Below are 26,664 nucleotides of genomic sequence, written 5' to 3'. Positions count from 1 at the left end.
TTTGACACTGATATGAAATAATAGGGAAAGGGAGAAGGGTCAGCCAAGATCACAGCACCAGCTGGACGAAGCGGGCAGAGACCCACGCTGGGTTGTGGTGGATGTGGTTCCTTAGCAGCCCCCCGGCTCTGGCGTCAGTGAGGTCCTTTGAAGCTGTCTCCAGGATTATTCTTCATGCTCATTTCACTTTGTGATGTATGACATTACGTCACATAAGAGCTTTGCTCAAATTTATGGTTTATTAAATATATGTGCATATATTTTGGACTTCCCAGGTGGCTCAGTGGTAAAGAATCTGCCTGCAATGCAGGAGATGCGGCATTGATCCCTAGATCAGAAAGATCCCCTGGAGCCCTAGAGGAGGGCATGGCCATCCACTCCAGTATTCTTGCTGGAGAATCCTATGGACAGAGGAGCCTGGCGGGCTACATTGCATGGGGTCTAGTATACTAATTAATTTTAAGCAATAAAGTTAAACTACCTATATATTTACATATGTAGTTTAACTTTATTGCTTAAAATTAATGTACTAATAAATTTAATAAAGTTACATTTTATTAAACTTAATGAATTTAATAAAATTACATTTTATTAAACTCAGTTAAACTTTATTGATTAAAATTAATTAGTGTAGTAATAAATTTAATAAAGTTAAACTCGGTTGAGCTGCAGGAACGTTTAAACCAGTAACTTATCTCTGCTCATACAGATTTAATTTGTAAGGAAAGAAAAACCTAACAAGGTAAGACCGTCTGCTAGTGACTTACCTTCAGGTTTATTCAGACATAAAGGAGATGATTAAATTCCCAGTGAATCAGAGGTTAAGCTGGTCTGAGGCATAATGTTCAGCCCTGCAGATCAGTTTCAGGTTTGTCTTCCCTTCTGCTGAACATGTGCTTTCCCTTCCAGCGAATGATGCTGGCTTGAAATTGGATTTTGCTACTTCGTGTTTTTTTCTAGCACATCTCCTGATGATCAGGTTCAGATTTTACCTAAGTGTCCCAGCTGCTGAACCGTGAAGCTGGTACAGTTCTAAAGCAATATTTTTTTTTTTTCAGATAAATAACCCCGCAGAGCAGTATTTAGCTGTCCCTGTCTGGAGCCCAGGGGGCAGGAGATAGAGTCCGAAGCAGAGGTGGGGGCTTTGCCGGCCGAAACGCGAATACCTGGGCTGCGCTGTCCGCAACATGGCGTGTGCTCGGGCAGGGAGGGCGTTTCGGGAACAGCTCCAGGCTACAGCAGCAGCAGGAGCACCTGGCTTCCTGCTTCCTGTCTCACAGCCTCACTGTCGGCGCCCTCGTTTCCTTTTGTGCTCCTGAGAGACGCTAGAGCCTGGATTTGGCGTGGCAGTCACCGGGCCAGAGTTGGACTGGGAGAGCCGTGGGTTCTGATTCCAGACGGTGACTTCATTCCCTTTCTTCTTCCCATCCTGTCACCCTGCACTCTCTGCAGCCTCTCTCTCCCCTTCCACCTGCATCAGCTCCACCATCTCCATCTGCACTGTCTCAGTCATCCGCATCTCCAACCCCTTCCCTGCCTCACACCCCGGCCCCATTCCCACAGCAGCAGGACTGCAGGCTCCTTGGACCTCAGGAATCCGAGTGAATAGCTCAGACGGTTTTGAAGCACCCCCCACGCAGGCAGATTTGTTTGTGTGCGGCACCACTCTTTCCCACCAAAGAAAAGACAGAACAAATTCAAGAACATTCAGAGGGAAAATGCAAGGATTTTTGCTTTTGGTTTCTTCCTCTAGGGTTGTGAGTAGTGTCTTTAAACCATAACCTTCTTAGGTGTCTGATATTTCAAGTCTAAACGTCTTGCCCGTCCATTTGAAATATGAAGTATAGTTAGGACAGGGTGGTTAGGACACACCGTGATAGATGACGACGATAGCAAGTTTCCCGTGTGCTCTTAGCGCATGTGGTGTGTATTGCACAGGGTCCTCTCTGAGTCTCCAGCTTACCTGCCATTTCTCCTGCTGCCTGCTGAGCAAATGAATGCACTCCAACCTGGGATAAGCTGATATGTGGAGGCAGAAGCACACGTGATCTTCAGGAAGGGGCCGAGAAGCTGAGAAATGTGGGTGTGCAAACATAACCTGGACTTTGGGAGGCAGAGGGAGACGGCCCAGTCGGGCTCCCCGACACCAGGTGAGGTGCACAGGTGGACATACAGCTAAAAATGGTCTAAAAATGGTCTTCACACTGTGTCACTACACTGGTTCCCAGATTTGTCCTCATTCATCCTGGAAGGAAGCAAAGTGAGACCGAGAGAGGACAGTGAGGGTCCTTCCAAAAAGAACACACCTCCATCCTGGCCTTCACTCCGGGCTCAGGCAGGGCCGGTGTCAAGGAAGCCTGGTTGGGCCCATGGGCTGCATGCATGACACTGGGGTTCCCCCGAACATCACCTTACTAACCAACACAGCCTGAGATTGCATTCGTACCAAGTGTGAGCTTTAGGATCCAGACACAGACTTCCAGTTAAAACTGTGGTAAACCCTCAGCCTAGGAGCCTGAGCGAGATGTGATGGTCCACAAATGGGAGGAAGGAGAGGGGAGGCATGTCTTTGCCCCATTCTGTTCCACTTGGGACAGCCCAGACCAGGCACACCAGCCACCTTCTGCATCGCTGTGCCATTTGCATTAAACACACCCGAGTGGGCAGAAGGCCTCTCTGTATTTGCTCTTACGTGTCATCAGAGACTATTGTGACCACTCTGATCACTACCATGAGCCCAATAGTCAATTCAGAGGCCATGATCACGTGTGTGTGTGGTGTAGATGTGCGGGGAGTCAGACACGGCAGAGCAGAAAGTGCCTGTGAGGACTTCACAAAAGCTGTAATAAACGCTGACAGTTAATTTCCATAAAGGGACAACTTCTTATGGAATATCTGTAACTTAGTGGGTTCTGCAAAGAAGAAAAACCGATAGAAAAGGAGAAAAACTTTACACAGTACCTTGATGTTTCAGATTCCACCATTACAAATAATGTACATTATGGGGACTTAAGACTCATCTCCAGTTAGATCATTAATATCTTTGGATGAGGATGTGCATGAAATCCTGGAGTCCGTTACTCTGGGGCCGCTCTGTGTGTGCATTTCTGTCATAAAGCAGAGGTGATGTGTTGAAAGATGATTTTCTTCCTTTTCCTCCTCATTTTCTTGCATATGACATTTCCCTCTTCAACCGTCTCCATCTGCCTTTGGGAGAAGTAGAATGGTTACTGTAGAAAAACAGAGAGAAAGCTTTTGACTTCCAGAAGAGGATTTTTGAAACCCACAGAAACACAATAGTCTTGAAAACCTAAGTGTAGGAGAGAGAGTAGGAATGTCAGCCCAGGGTACTTCCTTTACTTCTCACAAGTGAAACTTGATGACTGATCCTTGGTTCACTCTAGGCCCTTGGCAGGGAGTGCTTAGGATGTGCTGGAGAAAGTTCCAGGCAGAAGGAGGAGTTTGCACTAATGTGCTGTTGTACGGTTGTCTGTGTGTGAGGGAGGAGAGAGTGTGACAGTGATTGAGACAGCGTGCCTGGTACTGAACACACTCCAGTGGATGTGGCAACACTCACGTGCTGGTTACAGACACTGTTAACACCCACCACGTTACCCGCCATGGTCACCCCTCTCCTCGTCTGCTGCCCTCCCCCAGGCCACACGTGCACTGACCCCGGGATGCTGTTTTATTTGTCATGGTGTCCTCAGCCCCCGTCACAGAGCTCAGCACTTGCTGAGAGAATAGTTTCTAATGGAGAACAGGGGTAAGAAGGGGCAGGTGTCCAGAACTGGTCCTTGGTCTACGACACCATCACTGCAGCCATCCGTCTGCAGTCACTGGTGGGGGAAAAAACCCCACGAATCTAAAGTAATCATCTGAGCCTTAGATAAGATAAGGATGTGAGTTTTTTTTTTTTTAATTCTGAAACTGATAAAGTAATCATGGGCCCACCAAAAAATGTGGAGGCCTCTATCTCTAGTGATCTCTTTGAGATGCAGAAAACACCTGCAGTGGATGATTTTCAGTTCAGTCACTCAGTTGTGTCCGACTCTTTGTGACCCCATGGACTGCAGCATGACAGGCTTCCCTGTCCATCACCAGCTCCCAGAGATTACTCAAACTCAGGTCCATCGAGTCGGTGATGCCATCCAACCATCTCATCCTCTGTCATCCCCTCCTCCTCCTACCTTCAGTCCTTCCCGGCATCAGGGTCTTTTCAAATGAGTCAGTTCTTCCTATCAGGTGGCCAAAGTATTGGAGTTTCAGCTTCAGCATCAGTCCTTCCAATGAATATTCAGGACTGATTTCCTTTAGGATGGACTGGTTGGACTTCCCTGCTGTCCAAGGAACTCTGAAGAGTCTTCTCCAACACCACAGTTCAAAAGTATCAGTTCTTCAGCACACAGCTTTCTTTATAGTCCAACTCTCACATCCATACATGACTACTGGAAAAAGCATAGCTTTGACTATACAAACCTTTGTCAGCAAAGTAACGTCTCTGCTTTTTAGTATGCTGTCTAGGTTAGTCATAGCTTTTCTTCCAAGGAGCGAGTGTCTTTAATTTCATGGCTGCAGTCACCATCTGAAGTGATTTTGGAGCCCAAGAAAATAAAGTGTCACTGTTTCCATTGTTTCCCCATCTATTTGATATGAAGTGATGGGACCGGATGCCCTGATCTTAGTTAATGGTTTAGATCTGCCTTTGTCTGAAGACGGGGCAGGGCCAGGTCATCTCTGCAGGTGGCTTCAGCTCTGCTATCCTGTGCTCTATTAACCAGTTAATATTTTCCTGTGATTTGCTCTTAGCACCTGCCTGATAACATTATTGTTTCTTCCGTACAATGCAGTGATGTGACATTCATCTAATGGCAGTAACCACTCTCCCTGCCCTTCCTCCTTACCAGTGTCACTTGCTCTGTGACAAGGACACCTTCCTTCTTTCCTTTTCTCCAGCTAAACAAAGACCATACTCAGGGCTTCCACTAGTACCTGTCACATCCTCAATGCTTAACTAAAAAGCCACCTGGACTTTCAAATCTTTCATTTACCCATGCTTATGTTACTCTTTCCTTCTTTCATCCTATCTAAATGATGTTCTTTTAAAATTGATATTATTTTATTTTTAAAAATATTTTATTTTATATTGGCGTATAGTTGATTTAGAGGGCTTTTCAGGTGGTGCTGAAGAACATGCCTGCCAGTGCAGGAGATGCAGAAACAAGGGTTTGATCCCTGGGTTGGGAAGATCCCCTAGAGGAGGTCATGGTAATCCACTCCGGTATTCTTGCCTGGAGAATTCAATGGACAGAGGAGCCTGGCAGGCTTGTCCATAGGATCGCAAAGAGACAGACACAACTGAAGCAGCTTAGTGTACATAGCACACGTGGTTGGTTTATAATGTCACGTTAGCTTCAAGTGTATGGCGAAGTCATTTAGTTACACATATATCCATTCTTTTTCAGATTCTTTTTCCATGTAGGTTATTGTAGAATATTGAGTAGACTTCTCTGTGCTATACAGTAGGACCTTGTTGGGTTTTTTTTAGGTAGTAGTGTATATATGTTATGTATATTTTATAGATAGTAGTGTGTCTATGCTAATCCCAAATTCCTAATTTATCCCCCTCCCCTGCAGACCAGCTATCCCCTTTGGTAACTGTAAGTTTGTTTTCTATGACTGTCAGCTGTTCCTGTTTTATAGATAAGTTCACTTGTGTCATTTCTTAGATTCCACATAGCAGTGCCGTGTATTGGTCTTTGCCTGGTTGATTTCACTTAGTGTAATAATCTCTAGGTCCATCCGTGTTGCTGCAAATGACATTAGTTCATTTTTTTTGACTTAGTAACATTCCATTTTTTCTGTGATCCAACACATGTTGGCAGTTTAATCTCTTGTTCCTCTGCCTTTTCAAAATCCGGCTTTAAACATCTGGAAGCTCTTGGTTCATGTACTGTTGAAGCCTCGCTTAGAGAATTCTCAGCATTAATTTGCTAGTGTGTGAAATAAATGCAGTTGTGTGGTGGTGTGAACATGCTTTGACATTGCCTTTCTTTGGGATTGGAATGAAAACTGACCATTTTTTAGTTCTGTGGCCACTGCTGAGTTGTCCAAATTTGCTGGCATACTGAGTGCAGCATTTTAACAGCATCATCTTTTAGGATTTGAAATAGCCCAACTGGAATTCCATCATCTCTACTAGCTTTGTTCCCAGTGATTCTTCCTAAGGCCCACTTGATTTTGCATTCCAGGATGTCTGGCTCTAGATGAAGGATCACACCATCGTGGTTATCTGGGTCATTAACATGTTTTTTTGTATAACTCTTCTGTGTATTCTTGCCATCTCTGCTTAATATCTTGTGCTTCTGTTAGATCCTTACCATTTCTGTCCTTTATTGAGCCCATCTTTGCATTAAATATTCCCTTGGTATCTCTTATTTTCTTGAAGAGATCTCTAGTCTTTTCCATTCTATTGTTTTCCTCTATTTCTTTGCAATGATCACTTAGGAAGGTTCTCTTCTCCTTGCTATTATTTGGAATTCTGCATTCAGATAGGTCTTTCTTTCCTTTTTTTCCTTTAGCTTCTCTTTTCTCAGCTATTTGTAAGGCTTCTTCAGACAACCATTTTGCCTTTTTGCATTTATTTTTCTTGGGGATGGTCTTGATCTCTGCCTCCTGTACAGTGTCACGAACCTCCATCCATAGTTCTTCAGGCACTCTATCAGATCTAATCCCTTGAATCTGTTTCTCACTTCCACTGTATAATCAAGGGATTTGATTTAGGTCATACCTGAATGGCCTAGTGGTTTCCCCCATTTTCTTCAATTTAAGTCTGAATTTGGCAATAAGGAGTTCATGATCTGAGCCACAGTCAGCTCCCAGTCTTGTTTCTGCTGACCATATAGAGCTTCTCCATCTTCAGCTGAAAAGAATATAAAAAGCAAGAAAGTTCCAGAAAAACATCTGCTCCTGCTTTATTGACTACACCAAAGCCTTTGACTGTGTGGATCACAACAAACTGTGGAAATTCTTCAAGAGATGGGAAACGAGACCACCTTACATGCCTCCTGAGAAACCTGTATGCAGGTCAAGAAGCAACAATTAGAAACAGATATGGAACAACAGACTGGTTCCTAATTAGGAAAGGAGTGCATCAAGGCTGTTTATTGTCACCCTGCTTATTTAACTTATATGCAAAGTTCAGTTCAGTCACTCAGTAGTGTCTGACTCTTTGCGACCCCATTACTGCAGCACGCCAGGCTTCCCTGTCCATCACCAACTCCCGGAGCTTACTCAAACTCATATCCATTGAGTCAGTGATGCCATCCAAGCATCTCATCCTCTGTCATCCCCTTCTCCTCCCGCCTTCAATCTTTCCCAGCATCAGGGTCTTTTTAAGTGAGTCAGTTTTTTGCATCAGGTGGCCAAAGTATTGGAGTTTCAACTTCAGCATCAGTCCTTCCAGTGAATATTCAGGACTGATATGCAGAGTATATCGTGCGAAATGCCAGGCTGGATGCAGCTCAAGCTGGAATCAAGATTGCCGGGAGAAATAGCAATAACCTCAGATATGCAGATGACACCACCCTTAAAGCAGAAAACGAAGAGGAACTGATGAAAGTGAAAGAGGGTGGAAAAAGCTGGCTTAAAACTCAGCAAAAAACTAAGTTCAAAAAACTAAGATCATGCCATCTGATCCCATTACTTCATGGCAAATAGATGAGGAAACAATGGAAACTGTGACAGACTTTATTTTCTTGAGCTTCAAAATCACTGCAGATGGTGACTGCAGCCATGAAATTAAAAGATGCTTACTCCTTGGAAGGAAAGTTATGACCAACCTAGATACCATATTAAAAAGCAGAGCCATTACTTTGCCAACAAAGGTCCATCTAGTCAAAGCTATGCTTTTTCCAGTAGTCACGTATGGATGTGAAAGTTGGACTATAAAGAAGTCTGAGGGCCGAAGAATTGATGCTTTTGAAATGTGGTGTTGGAAAAGACTCTTGACTGTCCCTTGGACTGCAAGGAGACCAAACCACTCAATCCTAAAAAAAATCATTCCTGAATGTTCATTGGAAGCACTGATATTGAATCGGAACTCCAGTACTTTGGCCACCTGATGAGACGAAATGACTCATTGGAAAAGACCCTGGTGCTAGGAAAGACTGAAGGCAGGAGGACGAGGGGACGACAGAAGATGAGGTGGTTGGATGGCATCACCGACTCGATGGACAATAGTTTGAACAAGCTCCAGGAGTTGGTGATGGCCAGGGAAGCCTGGTGTGCCGCAGTCCATGGGGTCGCACAGAGTCGGACACAATTGACTGACTGAACTGAACTGAACTTCATCTTCTTCATCTAGTCATCTGTTGATGGTCACTTAGATTACTTCCATGTCTTGGCTATTGTTAACAGTGCTGCATCAAACATTGCGGTGCGTGTACATTTTCAGAGTATGGTTTTCTCCAGGTATATGCCCAGAGTACAATCACTGAATCACATTGAGTCGCTGTTTTTAGTTTTTTAAGGGAGCTCCATTCCGCTCTTTTTGCTGTGGTGGCCTAAATCAGCTGGTAACCAGAAGGACTGGTATTGGAATTTTGAGTGGCATCACATTGTGAATGTCTGAGGATACCCCAGGCTGTAAATCTGGGTCCCTCTTTCCTCCAGTTGGCATCACCAACCCCCAAGGACAGACCCAAAAAGAGAATCCGTCGCGTTCAGAGGATTGGGGTTGGGGGCCGAGTATCTCTGTCCTTCTCTGCCTCCCCATCTCATATGACACAAAGGAGAGATTAGAACTGATTGTTTAAAGGAAATTTACTGAGAGAAGAAATGTTACAACTTTCCAAAGCAGCTGACTTGTCCCCGAGGAGAATTAAAATCTGTGTGGATCTTTGAAGATTGAGCCAAACACTCAAGACTCCCTGCCAGCAAGTCACACACTGTTCCCCGGGGTCTCTGCTGGGCTTGTCCTCCTTCCTCCTTAAAAACCGAGAGCGTGGGTTTCAGGGACAGCGTGTCCACTGACTGGTGATTGTCCCGGGATGGCAGCCCCGGAGCCTGCAGCGCTGCCTGGCCCCGCACCCATACTCAGGGCAGACGTGATAGCCCCCGGGAGAACTCTCATCTCCTTCAGACAGGAAACAGGCTCACGCTAACCATCCAGGGCAGAGCTGGGCTGAAACTGGGGTCTGGGACAAGAGGCCATGCCACCCTCAGGGCCCTGCTCCATGCTGTGGGGTCCAGAAGGCCTGGCCTCTCAGGATTCCAAAGCACAGTGAGAGGCAAGGCCAATGCATGTAAATTACATAGCAGTCAGATGATGGTTCAAGTCAAAAGCAAAAATGTGTCACGAGGCAGAGCGTGATGAGCTGCTAACTGAACCATCAGGCCATAATTGGAATGGGTTGCCATGCCCTCCTCCAGGGAATTTTCCTGACCCAGGGGTAGAACCCACATCTTCTACTTGGGCAGGCAGATTCTTTACCGCTGAGCCACCTGGGAAGCCCACTCCGTGTATTGGGACTTTCTAAATAAATCACTAACTGGAGGCAGGACAAAGGCAGAAAATAAGAGAAAACTGGGCCCTGCTTTCTTCTGCACGATGGCCTGGCAAGAGAAAAATTGGAAGACGTACTTTAGGGAAGGAAAAAGATAAAGGATTCCTGGCAAAAATGTCAAGATTCTGTGAGAAGGATTTGATGTCATTCGGTTTCCTTTTTTTTGTTTGTTTTTTTATTGAAGTCTGGTTGATATACAGTGTTGTATTAATCTTTTCTGAGTACAGCAAAGTGACTCAGTTGTATACATATATACATATATATTTTTATATTCTTTTCCACTTTGGTTTATCCCAGGACCAAACATTGAATTGAATATAGTTCCCTGTCCTATACGGCAGGGCCTAAACTGTCCATCCATTCTGTGCGTCATGGTTTGCATCTGCTAACCCCAAACTCTCAGTCTGTCCCTCTCTGACCCCGATAGAGAATCGGTTTATTTTAAAAGTTTTTATTTCAGACTTAGCTTAAGGCCTGGGGTGCTCGGTGTTTAAAATGTGTGAAAGCTATTATTTAATGTAGCATATGCTTTGGGTTTTATTTTTTAATTTCATGTAAAAATAGCTTGAACTATGGCTTTTTAAAAGGACTTGAAGAATTTTAAAACTGACAAGAAAAACTTGCACCAGCAAACTCTAAATAGTAGCTTTCAGTTTAATTCTAAAGTTGCTGGGGGTGACAGTTAAAGCCCTCTGTTGTTCCACGTTCCAGCAGGTAGATAAAGGAGACCTGACTGATACTGCAGTTTTCTCTGTAAATTGCACTGCTGGTAGTAGCCATGTGCATTTTGGACTAAGATCAAGCAAACTTGGGTTTAAAAGAAGCCTAGAAACAGAATGCCAGCTCAGGCCTGGGCACTGATTCTTTCCTAAGCCAGGATGGGGCTGCTTGTTTTGAATAGCTCCCCAAGTGGGTGATGAAGCAAAGCATGTTACAATTAATAGTAGCAAAACTACAAGAGTGGAAAAGTATGTCCCTATGCAGTTACATGACCAAAGAAGGACTAATGTTTTATAGAGCTCAGTATACATGCATTGAATTCTCAAAACCACCTCTGGGATAATATTACTATTATTGTTTAGTCATTCAGTGGGGTCTGACTCTTGGGACCCCTTGGACTATAGCCCACCAGTCTCCTCTTCCATGGGATTTCCCAGGCAAGAATACTGGAGTGGGTTGCCATTTCCTGCTATAGGGGATCTTTTTGACCCAGTGATCAAACCCGCATCTCTTATATCTCCTACATTGGGAGGCAGATTTTTTACAAATGAGCCACCAGGGGAGCCCCTAATATTACTATTAACCCCACTTTCCTGGTGGCTCAGACAGTAAAGAATCTGCCTGTAATGCAGGCGACTGGGTTTTATCCCTAGGTCTAGGGAAGATCCCTAGAGAAGGGAATGGCAGCCCACTCCAGTATTCTCGCCTGGAAAATTCCATGGATAGACCATGGGGTTGCAAAGAGTCAGAAAAGACTGAACAACTAACACATAGGTGAGAAATCAGTTCATAAAAGTTTAATGATTTATCTAGTAAACTGCAGACTCATGCAAACTCTTGTGTCCTAACTCTAACATTAAGAGCTGGTAACTAAGCACTGAAGGTGACTGACTCTCCACGCCAGGAAAATGCACGCCCCTTCATTTTTGTTAACGGCTGGGGGAGATAATTAACCCTTCTAAGCCAGTGTGGCTTTATCATTTCAGACGTAAAGGATTCCAAGTGGGATTAGATAGCAATGCACAGCAAGAGTCAAAAGGAGCGAAATTAGGGACGAGCCAATAGTGGATAAAAGCACTGGTTTTGGGATCAGAAGGCAGCTGACCTTGACCTCCACCTCTCACTGGCATGTGACCTTCAGGAAGTCATTTAACCGCACGGGGCCTCAGTGTCCTCATTTGTGAAATAGGGGGCTTCCCTGGTGTCTCAGATGGTAAAGAACCTGCCTGCAATGCGGGAGACCTCGGTTTGATCCCTGAGTCCGGAAGATCCCCTGGAGAAGGGAATGGCGATACCCACTCCAGTACTGTTGCCTGGAGAATTCCATGGACAGAGGAGCCTGGCGGGCTACAGTCCATGGGGTCGCACAGAGTTTGAGTCGCACATGACTGAGCAACTACACACACAGGACCTAGGACATAGTGCAGTTGCGATCATTAAAGGACATGCTGTACAGTAAGAGCATAGTTAATACCTGGAGAATGTAATGTGTGCTCAATAAGTGGAAAGTCTACTGCCATCATTTATTCAAAAAATATTGTGTTGAGTGTGGATCGGCCAGATGATGGGATTAAGGAAGGAGAGAATGTGGTTCCCACCGTATAAGTGATATGTTTTAGCACCATTGCCCCTGCAATTTTTATCAGAATGTCAGTATTTAAAAATTTCTGAGCACTATCCCCAAAACACATAATCTATTATAATGAATATTGATTTATAAATTATGTGTGCATGCTACTGTATTAAAGTCATGCACTTAATAAAGCATCCATGATAAATATTTGTGAAGAGTGAATAACTAAGATCCCCCTGGACTATCTCACACACCCCTTGGAGTGTAGACAGTCTACCTTGGAGACATTGTTCAGCCCTACAGTCAAACTTTACTAAAAACAGCTAGACATTAAATATTTATAGTTTTGCAAACTCTGTTGCATGGGTTTTGTTTTGTTTTTGCTTTTATTATTATTATTATTTTTTTTTTTTTTTGCTTTTAAAAATTGTAAACAACCTTTTAAAAATGTAAAGCAACTTTTAGCTCCAGAGCCATACAACAGCAGAGTTGGACTCTAGTTTACCTATCCTGTTTCAGATGTAGATATTCAGGAATGGATGATTCCAGACAATGAACCAGTCAGTGAACAAATGCTGTAGTAAGTGCCCTGAATGAAGGGAACTGTAGAATGCACGGGAGAAAGAAGAGGCCAGCTGTAGCTCAGATGGTCAGAGAAGATGCCACTTCAGCTAGGACCTAGAGGGTAGAAGGACAGAAGGAAATCTTCCTGACAAAGGGAGGAACGTGTAGGTCCAAGGTGCTGGGGTGGAAAGGGCTCGTGTTTCAGGACTGAGAGGCAGTCGGAGAGGGCGGGTGTGCAGTGTGACTCGGGGTCAGGCAGGAGGCAGCCTGGAGGTCTCCGAGGATGATCTCCACAGGGCAAAGCACGTGAGGCAGAGGTGGAGTTCGAGACAATAAAGTGAGCGTGTAGTCTCTGGAATGTAGACAAAGTGAAATAATAACCAGATCAAGGGTTGGCTCCTGGGGCAAAATTTTCCTTGAGCTGTATAAGGCAATCATTAAACTCGAGCTCTTTATTGCTATTCAACTCTGAAATAAGCCACCACTGAGGTTATGCTGTTCCGACTCTTATTACCCAGAATAACTGAGTTTGGAGCAAAATCCTAAAGTTCCACATACTTTTGTTGTTCTTGTTTAGCTTTTTCAAATTAAAATTGCATTACAATGCCTTGGAAAACTACCTAAGAAGTAGACAGCAATCCTGCTTCCCCCAGAGATGGAAAGTAGGGGAGACACACTCCAGTTGTCTTAATGGACCCTGGAATTTTGAACCATTGGATTCTAGTACCTATTCAAAAGGCAAATAAATAAAAATAAATTCAAATTTAAAAATTTTAAGCTTTATTAATGTTGTGCAGTCCCAGAAAAATGAAGTAGTCCTCTAGAAATTGATTTGACTGAGAGAAATGGCCTACTTTACCGTAGTATATTCAAAACAGGACTGAGGTGACAACCCTGCAAAGTGTTTGTATATGTGTAACAGGAGTACGATGCCTGGAAATGTACGCATTCATATAAAAAAAAATTAGTCTGAAAGAGAAGGGAAGTAGGTGCAGGTTGTGTTAAAGCCAGCTTGTACTTTGGAAAATAATTCGGCAGCTCTTCAAAAAGGTAGAGTTTCCCTGTGACTCAGCAGTTGTACTCCTGGGCATCAACTGGAGAGAAATGAAACACGCGTCCACCTAGAAGCGCGTCCATGAATGTCGATAGTAACGTTGCTCACGCCACAGAGTGGAAGCAGCCAGCTGTCCCTCAGTCAGATGTCCACACACAGGCGGTCGCCTGTGCGGTACTCCCGCAATGGAATAGTAGGCAATAGAATGAAGTACCAAGAAACGCTACAAGGGTGAACCTGGAAGATATGTTGTGAAGTGAAAAAAGCTAGTGACCACAGATCATGTGTCATATGGTGCCATTTGTATGAAATGTCCGAAAGAGGTGAATTCATAGAAACAGATAGTAGATGAGTGATGGCTGATGGGGACAAAGTAGGAAGGGGAGTGAATGCAGTGGGTATTGACTTTCTTTTAAGGGAGATAAAAATGCTCTAAAATTCAGTTTTGGTGATGATTAAATAACCCTGTGAATATGCTAAAAAAAAAACATAGAATTTTACACTTTAAGTAGCTAAATTGTATGCTATGTGAATTTCTATCTAAATAAAGCTGTTTTTCCAGAAAGTCAACTTATAAAAAGCTACTCAGATACATATATAACTAAAGGGGCAGCTAACTGCCAATTAGAACTAACAGTGTCAACACAGGAACACTTGGACTTATAAAAGCCGAGGCCACAGGACACCTTTTGTTACAGCGGTCGACTCTGGCATCTTGCCGGTCGTGCGGAAGGCCTGAGCCCCGTGGAGCTGGCAGTCCCGGACCACGGCGAGTCGCCCACAGCCCCGCTCTTCCCTGACTGCCTGTGACGGCGCCAGGCGGTGGGCCGAAGGGGGAAAGCACTGCACAGCTGTAAATAGTTCTGGAATCGGTGAGCGCGGCCTTCAGAAAGCATTTGACACACAGGCTCAACCTGTGAGCAGGGCTGCCGTTCACTCCTGCCCACGAGAGGAGGACACGCGTCAGGAGACTGTGGGAAACCTGTGGACTGTCAGTCTTGGGGAGCACAGGAGTTGGCTGGCCTGTGTGCGTTCAGCTGATTCCTGTCAATTGCCCGCCATTCCTCACAGATCTTTTACTGACAGATGCAAACAATAGATTCCTTTGGTTGTTAGAGTTCTGCTGTTTTACTCTGTCTAGTCTTGTTTTCCTGGTTTTACGTACTCCAAAACTGACGTTAGAGAGATCCATGTGGTAACTGATAGCAGCATATACTGACCGCAGTGACCTTTATTCTTGCCATGAAAAATAACTCAAAAGGAGTGATCACATATGGTCACATTTAAATTCCCTCTGAGAGAGTGAATTGTCAAAAAAAGAAAAATACTGAATAATATTGCTTATATGTGGATCTAGAAAAATGGTTTAAATGAACTTATATGCAAAGGAGAAATATATATCCAGAAATAGTCAACAGATGTAGAGAACAAATTTATGGTTAGCAAAGGGGGAAAGGCAGAGTGGGACAGATTGGAGATTGGGATTGACATATATACACTATTATGTATAAAATAGGTAACTGATGAGAACCTGCTGTGCAGCACAAGGAACTCTAGTCAGTGCCCTGTGATGACCTAATGGGAAGAAAATCTAAAAAAAGAGGGGATATGTGGGTACGTACAGATGAGATGATTCACTTTGATGTACAGGAGAAATGAAAACAACATTGTAAGGCAACTCTACTCCAATGAAAATTAATAAAAAATAAAATATTTCAAAATAAAAAATACAAATTACATCTGAGAAAATTCAGCAGGTATCAGGGAGACATCTCTTCTCTCTGCTCTTCTCTCTGAAGATAAATTTTTAAAAGTTGGACTCAGTCATAATTTTTTAAGAGCAGTGTTTTCAATCATAATTTGTTCAAAGTACTTTGCAAACTTTTTAGGGGCAGAATTGCAAGTGAAAACCAATGCAATTCAGTTCACATGAAAAGGCAGAGAGGTATAAGATGGGGAGGAACTTGTCACAAACATTGGGTAGAAATCACAGCCTTTCCGAGGCCAATCACGGCTCACAGTGTCTCCCATAAGAAGTGCACTGTGTGTCTTGAGTCTGGGCGTGTTTGTTGCACTCACACCCCCATCACCAGTGCCCGTGTCCAGTGCACTGCTGCTGACCTTGCCTCCAGCCCAGCTCCTTCTGAGGTCTCCCCTCCCAGTTGAGGACAGCTCAGTTCTGCCGGAAGCCTAGGACAAAAGCCTCGGTGGCCATCTCACCTCACACCCCACATCTGGTCTGTAGCAAATCTTTCAGCTTTGGTTTCAAAATACATACAGAATTCAACCTCAGATTGTCCCCCATTTCTACAGCCACTCTTCTAATCCTGGCCGCCCGCAGGTCTTACCCGGATGAATGCAGAAGCCTCTAACAGACTCGCTCTTTGCTGGTAGGGTCCCCGCTGGCCCAGACAGTGTCTTTGTGCAAGTTAGAGAAAGATATCCTGCTCCACAAAGCAGTTTCCATCTGCCAAACTGATGTGAGAATGAGCATATAAAGCCATGATGTGTGCCATGTCACCACACTCCCTCAGACACAGGACCCTTGCATGGTGCACAGCCTGCATAACTGTACAAGACTCCTTGCTTCCTTCTTATTTTGATATTCTTATTAATGATGTCTTATAATTAATGATATTCTTAGTAATATTCTGATATTCTTATTTAATCTTATTTATTGTCTGTTCCCCCCTATAAATTCAGTCTTCGTGACAGTAGGGATTTTTGTGCCTTGTTCCCTGTGGTATCCCAGCACCTAAACAGTGCCTGACATGTGAGAGGCAATCTGTGAATCTTTAGCGAAAGCGTCCAAAGAACAGAAGGATCACCGCCCCAAAGCCCTGGGAGTGAGCTGCCAGCGGGGCAACTGAAATGTCCTGAAATCATTTGATCAGATGCATATCATCAAGCACTATTTCCATGGAGAGACTCCTGGAAAATAGGATTTCTTTTGAGTTGTTAGTTCTTTGTAACAAACATTGCCATGAATAAATTCTGTATGCTTTTAATAATTTGTGGGCCCCCACTGTAAGAAGCAAAGTGCAATGGAAAAGTCCTGAGGCTGGGAGCTGGACAAAAGTTATTTTGGGAGAAGAAGGAATGCTTAATAAATGCTTTTTAAAAAATCTGAAGTATAGTTGATCTAAAGTGTTGTGTTAGTTTCAGATATGCAGCAAAGTGATTGAGTTATATATTTTTCTGGTTCCTTTCTACTGTAGATAATAACAAACTATTGAATATTATTCCCTGTGCTATGCAGTAAATCCTTAGTGTTTATCTCTTTTATATATAGTAGTGTGTATCTGTTAATTGCAAACTCCTAATTTATCCCTCCTCACCCCTCTCCACTTTGGTAACCATAAGTTTGTTTTCTGGGTCTGAGAGTTTGCTTCTGCTTTATACATAAGTTCATTTGTATTTTTTAGAGTCCACATTTAAGCGATAGCATATGGTATTTGTCTTTATCTGATTTATTTCACTTACTATGATAATCTCTAGGTCTGTCCATGTTGCTGCAAATAGCATTATTCCATTCTTTTTTATGGCTAAGTGGAGGACAGAGGAGTCTGGTATGCTTCAGTCCATAGGGTTGTGAAGAGTTGGACATGACTGAGCAACTGAGCAAGAGCAGCAGATATTCCTTTGTGTCTCTGTGCCACATCTGCTTTATCCATCTGTCTGCTGATGGACGTCTAGGCTGCTTCTGTGTCTTGGCTACTGTGACATAGTGCTGCTGTGAACATAGGGTGCATGTATCTTTTCAAAATAGAGTTTTTGTCTTTTCCAATATGCACCCATCAGTGGGATTTCTGGATCATATGGCAATTCTATTTTTAGTTTTTTAAGGAACCTCCATAATCTCCAGAGTACAAGTTGACATTCCCACAAACAGTCTAGGAGGGTTCTCTTTTTCGCCACATCCTCTGCAGCATTTACTATTTGTAGACTTTTTGATGATAGCCATTCTGACTGGTTTGAGGTAATACTTCCTTGGGGATTTGATTTGCTTTTCTCTAATAATTAGTGATGTTGAGCATCTTTTCTGACTGGTTCCAAATAGGAAAAGGAGTATGTCAAGGCTGTATATTGTCACCCTGCTTATTTAACTTATATGCAGAGTACATCATGAAAAATGCAGGGCTGGAGGAAACACAAGCTGGAATGAAGATTGCCAGGAGAAATAGCAATAACCTCAGATATGCAGATGACACCACCCTTATGGCAGACAGTGAAGAAGAACAAAAGAGCCTCTTGATGAAAATGAATGAGGAGAGTGAAACAGTTGGCTTAAAGCTCAACATTCAGAAAACGAAGATCATGGCATCCGGTCCCATCACTTCATGGCAAATAGATGGGAAAATAGTGGAAACAGTAGCAGAGTTTATTTTCTTGGGCTCCAAAATCACTGCAGATGGTGACTGCAGCCATGAAATAAAAAGATGCTTACTCCTTGGAAGAGAAGTTATGACCAACCTAGACAGCATATTAAAAAGCAGAGACATTACTTTGCCAACAAAGGTCCATCTAGTCAAGGCTATGGTTTTTCCAGTAGTCATGTATGGATGTGAGAGTTAGACTATAAAGAAAGCTGAGCGCCATAGAATTGATGCTTTTGAACTGTGGTATTGGAGAAGACTCTTGAGAGTCCCTTGGATTGCAAGGAGATCCAACCAGTCCATCCTAAAGGAAATCAGTCCTGAATGTTCATTGGAAGGACTGATGTTGAAGATGAAACTTTGGCCACCTGATGAGAAGAACTGATTCACTGGAAAAGACCCTGATGCTGGGAAAAATTGAGGGCAGGAGGAGAAGGGGATGACAGAAGATGAGATGGTTGGATGGCATCACTGACTCAATGGACATGAGTTTGAATAAACTCTGAGAGTTGGTGATTGACAGGGAGGCCTGGTGTACTGCAGTCCATGGAGTCGCAAAGAGTCAGACATGACTGAGCGACTGAGCTGACTGACTGACTGAGCATCTTTTCATGTGCCTGTTGGCTATCTGTTTGTCTTGTTTGGAGAAATGTCTGTGTAGGTCTTATGTTAATTTTTTTAAATTGGGTTGGAGTTTTTTTTACGTTAAGTTGTATGAGCTTTTGTATATTTTGGAAATTAGTCCCTTGTCCATCACATAATTTGCAGATATTTTCTGCCAATTCATAGGTTATCATTTCATTTTGTTGTGCAAAAACTTTTAAGTTTGATTAGGTTCCAATTTGTTTATTTTTGCCAATTTGTTCTTTTTTTGTAGGAGACTAATCTAAGAAAATATTGTTACAGTTATGTCAGAATGTTTTGCCTGTGTTCTTGTCTAGGAGTTTTATGGTGTCTTTTCTTATATGTAAGTCTTTAAGTCATTCTGGGTTTATTTTTGTGTATCCTGTGAGGGTGTGTGCTAAATTCATTGATTTATATGTGGCTCTCCAGCTTTCTCAGCACCCTTGCTGCAGAGACTGTCTCTTCTCCATTTTATGTTCTTGCCTCCTCTGTCAAAGATTAATTTGTCATTAGTGTGTGGATTTATTTCTGGGCTGTCTGTTCTGTTCCATTGACCCATATGTTTGGTTTCGTGCCAGTGCCATGCTGTTTTGATTACCACAGCTTTGTAGTATTGTTTGAAGTCTGGGAAACTGGAGGGTTTCCCAAAAAAGGCTTTGCTCTTTTTCCTTAGAATTGCTTTACAATTCTGTATCTTTTGGTGTGCCATGTGAATTTTAGGATTACTTGTTTTTCCTTTTGTGGTTTGATGATTTTCTTTGGTATTATGCTTGTGTTCCTTTATTTTGGGGTTTTGTGAGTCTGTTGTATGTTTTTGATTTGTGGGCACCCTGGTTTTCAAGAATGTTAACCCATAAGTATATCTGCTTACTCTAGACTGGCAGTCATATAGGTCCAAACATGTTCTGAAAGGTCTACATTTTTAACTCCCCTCCCCCCACATTTTGTGATTTTAATGTCCTATTTTATGTCTTCATGTTTATCCTTTTTTGTTAATTATAGTTATAATCTCTCGTCAATTTTTGGTTGTTTTTAAATCTATATACTGACTTATTTAAGTGATTTTCAGTCATTTTATAAATTTACCTTTCCTATTGTGATTTTCCCTCTTTTATAGAATATTGTTTCCTTTCTGTTTAGAGAAGACCTTTCAGTATTTCTTTTAGGATGGGTTTGGTATTGCTGTATTCTTTTAGTTTTTTCATGTTTGATAAATTCTTAGTCTCTCCTTCTGTTCTCAGGGATAATCTTGCTGGGTAGAGTATCCTAGGTTGCAGGTTTTTCCCTTTCAGGGCTCTGAATATACATTGCCACTGTCTCTGGCCTGCAGTGTTTGTGCAGAGAAATCAGCCGATGGCCTTATGGGGGGTTCCCTTGTAACCGACTCTCTGTTTTTCTCTTGCTGCCTTTAGAATCCTCTCTTTAACTCTTTCCATTTTAACTATACTATATTTCAGTGTATCCTGATAGCTCAGTTGGTAAAGAATCTGCCTGCAACGTAGGAGACCCCAGTTTGATTCCTGGGTGGGGAAGATCCACTGGAGAAGTGAAAGGCTACCCCACTCCAGTATTCTTGGGCTTCCCTTGTGACTCAGCTGGTAAAGAATCTGTCTGCAGTGCAGGAGACCCTAGTTCGATCCCTGGGTTGGGAAGATCCCCTGGAGAAGGGAAAAGCCTGGAGAATTCCATGGACTGTATAGTCAGTGGGGTCCCAGAGAGTTGGACATGACTGAGTGACTTTCACTTTCACTTCACTTTCATGTCTCAGTGTGGATCTGTGTGGGTTCATCTTGTTTGGGACCCTCTGTGCTCCTGTACCTGGTTATCTGTTTCTTGCTTTACGTTTGGGAGGTTTTCAGCCATAATTTCTTCAAATATGTTTTTGGCCTTATTTTTCTTTCTTCTTCTTCAAGAACCCCTGTTGTGTATAGATTGGCACACTTTATATGATCCTATGGATCTTGTATGTTGCTTCCATTTTTTTTTCATTTATCTGTCTACTGTCTACTGTCTGATTGATTGATTTCCATTATTCTGTCTTCCTGATCACTTACTTGTTCTCCTGCATTATTTAGTCTTCTGTTCACTGCTTGTAGCTTGTTTTCATCTTGGCAGTGAAGTTGTCTAATTTTGATTGGTTCCTCTTTGTAGCTTCTAGTTCCTTGTTACAGTCATCTGTGTTTCTATCAATAATCTTTCTTAATTCCTTCAGCATTTTTATTGCCTCCATTTTGAAGTCAGTGTCTGGTGGACTGGAGAGGTCTGTTTCATCATTTGGACTTTCAAGGGATTTCTGTTCTTTTAATTGGGAATAGTTCCTCTGCACCTACATTTTCCTTAAATCTCTGTATCTGTGAATTTAAGAGAGGCAGTTGTCTGCTGTGGTCTTGACGGGCAGTGTTTATGTGGGCAAATTCCAAATCCCTGTGTAGACTAAGCGAGCCCAGTATTTCTGAAGTGAGGGCTGTACTTCTCTTTTCTCAGTGTGCGCTGGTCATTACCCCCTTGATAAGGGTGTGACTGGTGTGGTGGTGACGAAGCCTCACTAGCCTCACTGGGTGTTTGGGGGCCTCTTCTGTGCTCTGTGGCTGTCACAGCCCTGTTGGGGGAGGGGGTCTGCGCCCTTGATGTTGGAGGAGAAGCCCCGAGGGTCAGGTTTAATGAGGCTCCATCGCCCTTGAATGTGTGCTCTGCCCCAAGGAGACAAGTGCTGAAGCAGTTGAGGCCCCTGCAGTCACAGCCGATGTACGCGCCACGTGTGTAGGCCCCTGTGGCCACAAAAGACATATGCATGGCACGTGTAGGCCCCTGCGGTCACAGCCGATGTACACACCGCATGTCTGGAGCTCACATCTATTATTACAGCATCTGAAGGCAGGATCCCTCTTCCTCAGAAGACCTGAGTCTTTGCCCCCAGGCCTTCAGCTGATTAGACCAAGCCCTCCATGTTATGGAGGATAATCGGCTTTACTCAAAGTCTGCTGACTTAGATGTAAATTCAGTTAAAAAAAAAAAATACTTCCACAGTGACATGAAACTGCCATCTGACCAAGTGTCTGGGCACTGTGACCTATCCAAGCTGACATTAAATTTACCGAACGGCCTCCATGTCTGGCTTGAGGAATAGCATAGAGCCTAGAAGACCATGCTGAGCCGGGTGGAAATCCCAGGGGTTATGTGGAGACCAGCAGGGAAGGAGAAGGGTGCATATGTGAGGCCCTTGCCAACCCCTCTCGGGCCTTGAGGAGTATCTTCTTACCAAACCATGACCCTTCAGAAGGCATGACTGCAGGTCTGGTGAGCAGATTTACTTAGCACTGCTGATGCCAACACTTAAGTCCCTACTGAGTTCTCAGGCTAGTTTACCCTCCATCATAGGGATACCTCCGAAGCCCCACATAGCAGTCAAAATCCAACTCCGTGAGCACCCAAAATATTAATATAAAATGTTTCTCTAACAATTCAAATGCCTATTTTTGGATTATCTTCCCCAGAACAATTGACAATAGAAACAGTCAACCCTTCCACATAAAACCCCACCTTTTATTTGGAATAACATAGATCAAATGAGAACAAAAATGGTGTCCACAGGACACTTCTGAATACCTGAGTGATTGGTTTTAAGGACCACCAGCAGAGGATACCAGGATCCCATCTGGACTGCACTGCACTTCTCTGAGTCCTTCCCCCAGAGTGGCTCAAACAGCATATCTCTCCAGCCGTGATCAAGCTGCAGGCCTTACTTTCACATGCAAATGCTCAGAGACAGTACCCAGAAGGGATACCCAGAAGGGAGGAGGGGAGGGTGTCAAGGACTCTTCAGGGGCCACCCCGCTAACGTAACAGGATAAGAGCACAGCCCGTGCTCATCAGTGTGGCCTGTGGCATTAGTCCACTTGGACCGAAATCCCGGTTATGTTCTTGGGCCTTTCTGTGTCTCTGTTTCATCAGTAGCAAGGGATGATAAAAGGCTTATTATGGGTATTAAGTGAATTAATACTAAAAGCTTAGGAGAGTGCCTGGCGCACAGGATTTGGCTCAATAAATTTTAGTCGTAGGTATTACCTTATTAAACAGGCCATTTAACATCTCACTCTGCAGCATTTTCTCTTGGGTGTCTCATCAGTTCCATCCACAGGAATAACATTTGAGTCCTTATTACTTCTTTTGTTACCTCTGCGTAACCAAAGGTCACTGCCATAATGGTTGCTCAGAACAAAGGGATTTCCCAAAGATAAATTGCAGTCTGTCCCCCTAGAAAGAAGAACAGCAAAGAAACAAGAACAGCAAACAAAGAAAAAAGAACAGCAAACAAACAAAAAACACACCATCACCAAAAGCTGCTGGCAACCCTCCCAGTTACATGCTCCAAGTTCAAGCAAAATAAAGACCAATCCTCCCTGGACACCTCCTTAAGAAAGCTGGGTATTAGTCTGGTGATGAGGGGCCAGTGCAGACTTTTCAGTACCGTGGGTCTTGGTTCAGCTTGTGTTTGTGAAGATCACTCCAGCAGAGTGCAGAGGACAGAGGGGAGAGCTGTGGAGACAGAGTTCCAAGCACACGGCCATTGCCGGGGCCAGACAGGAAATAAGAACAAAACCCAAGGCTGATGGAATTGGGCAAAAAGACCTTCTTCAACAGCCATCACACCTGCAAAGCACAGTCAGCACATTCAGTAATTATCTGCTTTTAGTTTGCTCTCGGGACGTTTGACTTGCATTAGGGCAAGATCGGATGTTCACTGCGTGGGTGGAAACTCTTGGCTTCCAGAGGCCACACAGGCCACACATGAGCAAACCCTGTCTGTTTATTTCTCTTCTGTTTCGTGCTCATGAATGGCCTTCACTTTCCACAGTGACAGTTGCCCTGGAGTACAAGTTATCACTGAAAATTGAAAACTGTTAGATCACAGCACCTTCCTTTGTCTGAAAACACCTGGGACTGGGGTTCTGCCAGCAGAGTGCAGGCCAGGAGAGCAGAAACCTCCGCCAGAATGAACTGTCATTGCTGGGTCTGTGGGCACCCATCTGTATCTTCTGGGGGCCCCAGAAATCAGCCTAGAGCTGTGCTACAGTGCAGAACAAAATCCAGCTGCCAACTCCTTCTTTTATCATTCTTTGACTAAAACAAGTACAGGATCAAGGAATTCTCTTTTTCAGTGATTTGCTGCATTAGCGCCTTTTCATTTGGGGGCTACTCAAGTGCTTTTTCGGAGAAGGCAATGGCACCCCACTCCACTACTCTTGCCTGGAGAATCCCATGGACTGAGGAGGCTGGTGGGCTGCAGTCCATGGGGTTGCTAAGAGTTGGAAACGACTGAGCGACTTCACTTTCACTTTTCACTTTCACACATTGGAGAAGGAAATGGCAACCCATTCCAGTGTTCTTGCCTGGCGAATCCCAAGGACGGGGGAGCCTGGTAGGCTTCCGTCTACGGGATCGCACAGAGTCGGACATGACTGAAGCGACTTAGCAGCAGCAGCAGCAAGTGCTTTTTAATGAATAAGTTTGTTAGCTCTAATCTTGTTCCTGTGGAACAAATTATGGAAGAGGAGCAGTGGCTTCTCACCCAGAGTCACAGGCCAGTCAGCCTCCAGCCTGACCATCTGTACACCAGCAAGCAGCCCAGTGGGCAGATGCTCAGTGTGTCCTTGAACTTCAACCCAGGGGTCATCTTCATAAACGGGAGACAAGCCAGTCCTACCTTTCAGGAGACAGAAAGCATCACCGAAAAGGAAAGGCAAATTTAGATAACCCAAGAAGTGAGAAGTAAAATTTTTTATTGAAGGCCTGAAAAACATTACACTCTTATATGTTCGAGCACTTTTATTAAATAATGTTCTCACTGGTGTTTCATAGAAACCTGAAACTCCATCTACAGTATTTCTCTAGTTTCAAGGAATTTTGTAGCTTAGTTATTTATAAGGCAGTGTTTTCTACAGCAAGCCTGTCCCTCTTCCCCTTGTTTTTGCCAAGACTGTATCTCCAAGATTTTCTTCTTATCTTTTATGCTAAAGGAAGTGACTAATGTCCCAAGATATGAACTCTCAAATAAACAAACACAAATGATGCAACACTGCACGATAGAAGACATTTTTCAGAGACAAAGTATTAATCTTATCTGGGATATCCTCACATATTTGGGGGCCATAAATCCTGCTTTATTCATCTATTAGGTTTTCTTTATGAGTCTCTTTTTTAAATAGACACACGGTAGTTGAAGTAAATAAACCAGGTCTCCACAACCTCAGTTTCGAGGATTGTCCATCTGTTTAGAAAAAGTGCGGTAAGGTTGATCTAGTTCTTTCTATTCTTAGATTTCTTTCTTTTATAGTTGCCAACTGTCACCATCCCCCAGCACAACCAAGAAGCAAATAAAGCAGACATAAGCACCTGTTTCCAGGGCATTTACCTGGGAGGGGTTTGTTTTCAGAAGGGCAGAGGGGACCACAGAGCAGCATCCCCAGGTCAATTAGAGAGGAGTCTGGGGACACACAGACTTATGTGTTCTCCCCACAACATGGAACGATGGGGACGAGGGTCAGACGTCTCCCCAGGGGAAGAGGGACTTATTTTTAAGAAAAACTGAAGCTTGGGTTTTTTTTTCCCTTGTCCTTTGAGCTTCTCAAAACCGACCTTCCCATCCTGCTTGTAAATAGGAGCTTCACCCCACCCTGCACTACAGGCTCAAGCCAAGTCACAGAATAGGATTTAAGCTAGAAGACCCTTCAGAGCTCTAGACAGCAAAGAGCAGATTATTTGAAATCCTACACCAAGATGAACTCGCAGCCTCGTTTTGGGGACTCGGGTTACGTGACAGGCGCTACGCTCAGGGCTCGTGTGTGCTGTACCCTCCCCACAGCTTCCTGTGATCCATGTGGAGGTGGTGTTCAGGCAGTCAGTCGTGTCCGACTCTCTGCAACCCCAGGGACTACAGCAGGCCAGGCTTCCCTGTCCTTCACCATCTCCAGGAGTTTGCTCAGACTCCTGTGATTGGTGTGACCTGCATGATTCATGGGAGACAAGAGGCCGGAATTCAGGTAAGGCCCTGGAGGCTGGCATCCTGCCTGGCACTTCAGAGAGACCTGTTGGAGCCAGTTGTTTTCACAGCATTCCCTGTAAGAGGAAGACAACCCCCCCGCCACCCCTGTCCCCGCAAAGACCCCTGCTGTTTGTTTCTTACCTCTTTTCAGAAATAAAACATTACAGAGAAAGCCTTCTGGATCTCTGCATCCCTGCGCGGACGGAGGGGAGGGGGTGACTGGGGAGCCTCTGACCTGGGCCGTGGGGAGGTGACGAGGTGGAGAACACCCCCCCACGCTGCTGTCCACTTGGTGCCTCCCCAGCAGGCCCCCAGGCCCAGCAGCACAAGTGTCCCCCAGCCACTCTGCCGGGACCAAGCCCAAGAGGAGGGCGGCTCAGATGCGCAAAGACAAGGCTGAGACAGAGGTTGAGTCAGCTGTGAAACATGCACACTCCACCCTCTCCCAGGGCAGGTGAAAGGCGTGGCACCATCACAGGCCAGGGTCGGGGGTGGAAGGGGCGACTCCAGCTGAGTCTCCCTGCCTGTCCGCATTCCTCCTCAGCCCCCTCGCCTTCCATGCAGGGATCTCCTCGCCCCAGTTGTCGTGCACACTCACTGAGGGACAGTCCTCACCCCACGTCTCCGTGCTTCCTGCAGTGTGCCCACCAAGGACGTTTACCAGAGATGTGGTCCCAGACTCGGAACTGCCGACTGTCTCGGTAGAAAATGAGAGAGAGACAAACATAGCATCCATGCGGTAGCAATGCAAAGGCGTCCAGAGGTGGGTGGGGCGGCTTCGTGGAGGCAGACGCCCAGGCTGGCTGGGGGAGCAGAGGGTGCGTCCTGCGCAGGTGTGGCTCGGAGGCCAGCGGCAGGCAGGTCAGGGAGCGGGCGTCTGGAGGCCTCTCGTGTCCGTCCAGTTGTTAGCGTCCGCCTGGTCCCCTCCACGGCCTCTGTGGAGAGAGGCAGGTGGCATGGCATGATGCAGAATGGCACATGGCCCCTTGAGCAGGCGGGGTGACGGGACACAGTTCTGTCCTTCTCCCGGAGGAAAACCCCGGAAACTCCTCTGAGTGAGAGATGAGGGAGCACGGGTCGTGACAGCAGACTTCTCCCCAGCTCGCCCGTCCCAGGAGGCACTTCTCCAGACGCTGGCCCCTCTC

The 26,664-nt window shown here is 44.6% G+C and overlaps 1 long non-coding RNA gene across 1 annotated transcript; it reads right to left on the bottom strand.

The window, feature by feature from the left end:
• Positions 1–2,678: 2,678 nt before the first annotated feature.
• On the bottom strand, positions 2,679–25,924 carry LOC113896861. The gene is made up of 3 exons (XR_003512152.1): positions 25,661–25,924; positions 22,543–22,731; positions 2,679–3,230 (listed from the first exon to the last, which is right to left on the bottom strand). It is a non-coding gene; the product is annotated as an uncharacterized LOC113896861 (long non-coding RNA).
• Positions 25,925–26,664: the final 740 nt, after the last annotated feature.

This window comes from Bos indicus x Bos taurus, chromosome 8 (assembly GCF_003369695.1).
Source record: "Bos indicus x Bos taurus breed Angus x Brahman F1 hybrid chromosome 8, Bos_hybrid_MaternalHap_v2.0, whole genome shotgun sequence".
In the NCBI taxonomy this organism is placed as follows: Eukaryota; Metazoa; Chordata; class Mammalia; order Artiodactyla; family Bovidae; genus Bos; species Bos indicus x Bos taurus.
The sequence above is the reverse complement of the archived record's forward strand: the minus strand, read 5'-3'. Positions and strand labels throughout refer to the sequence as shown.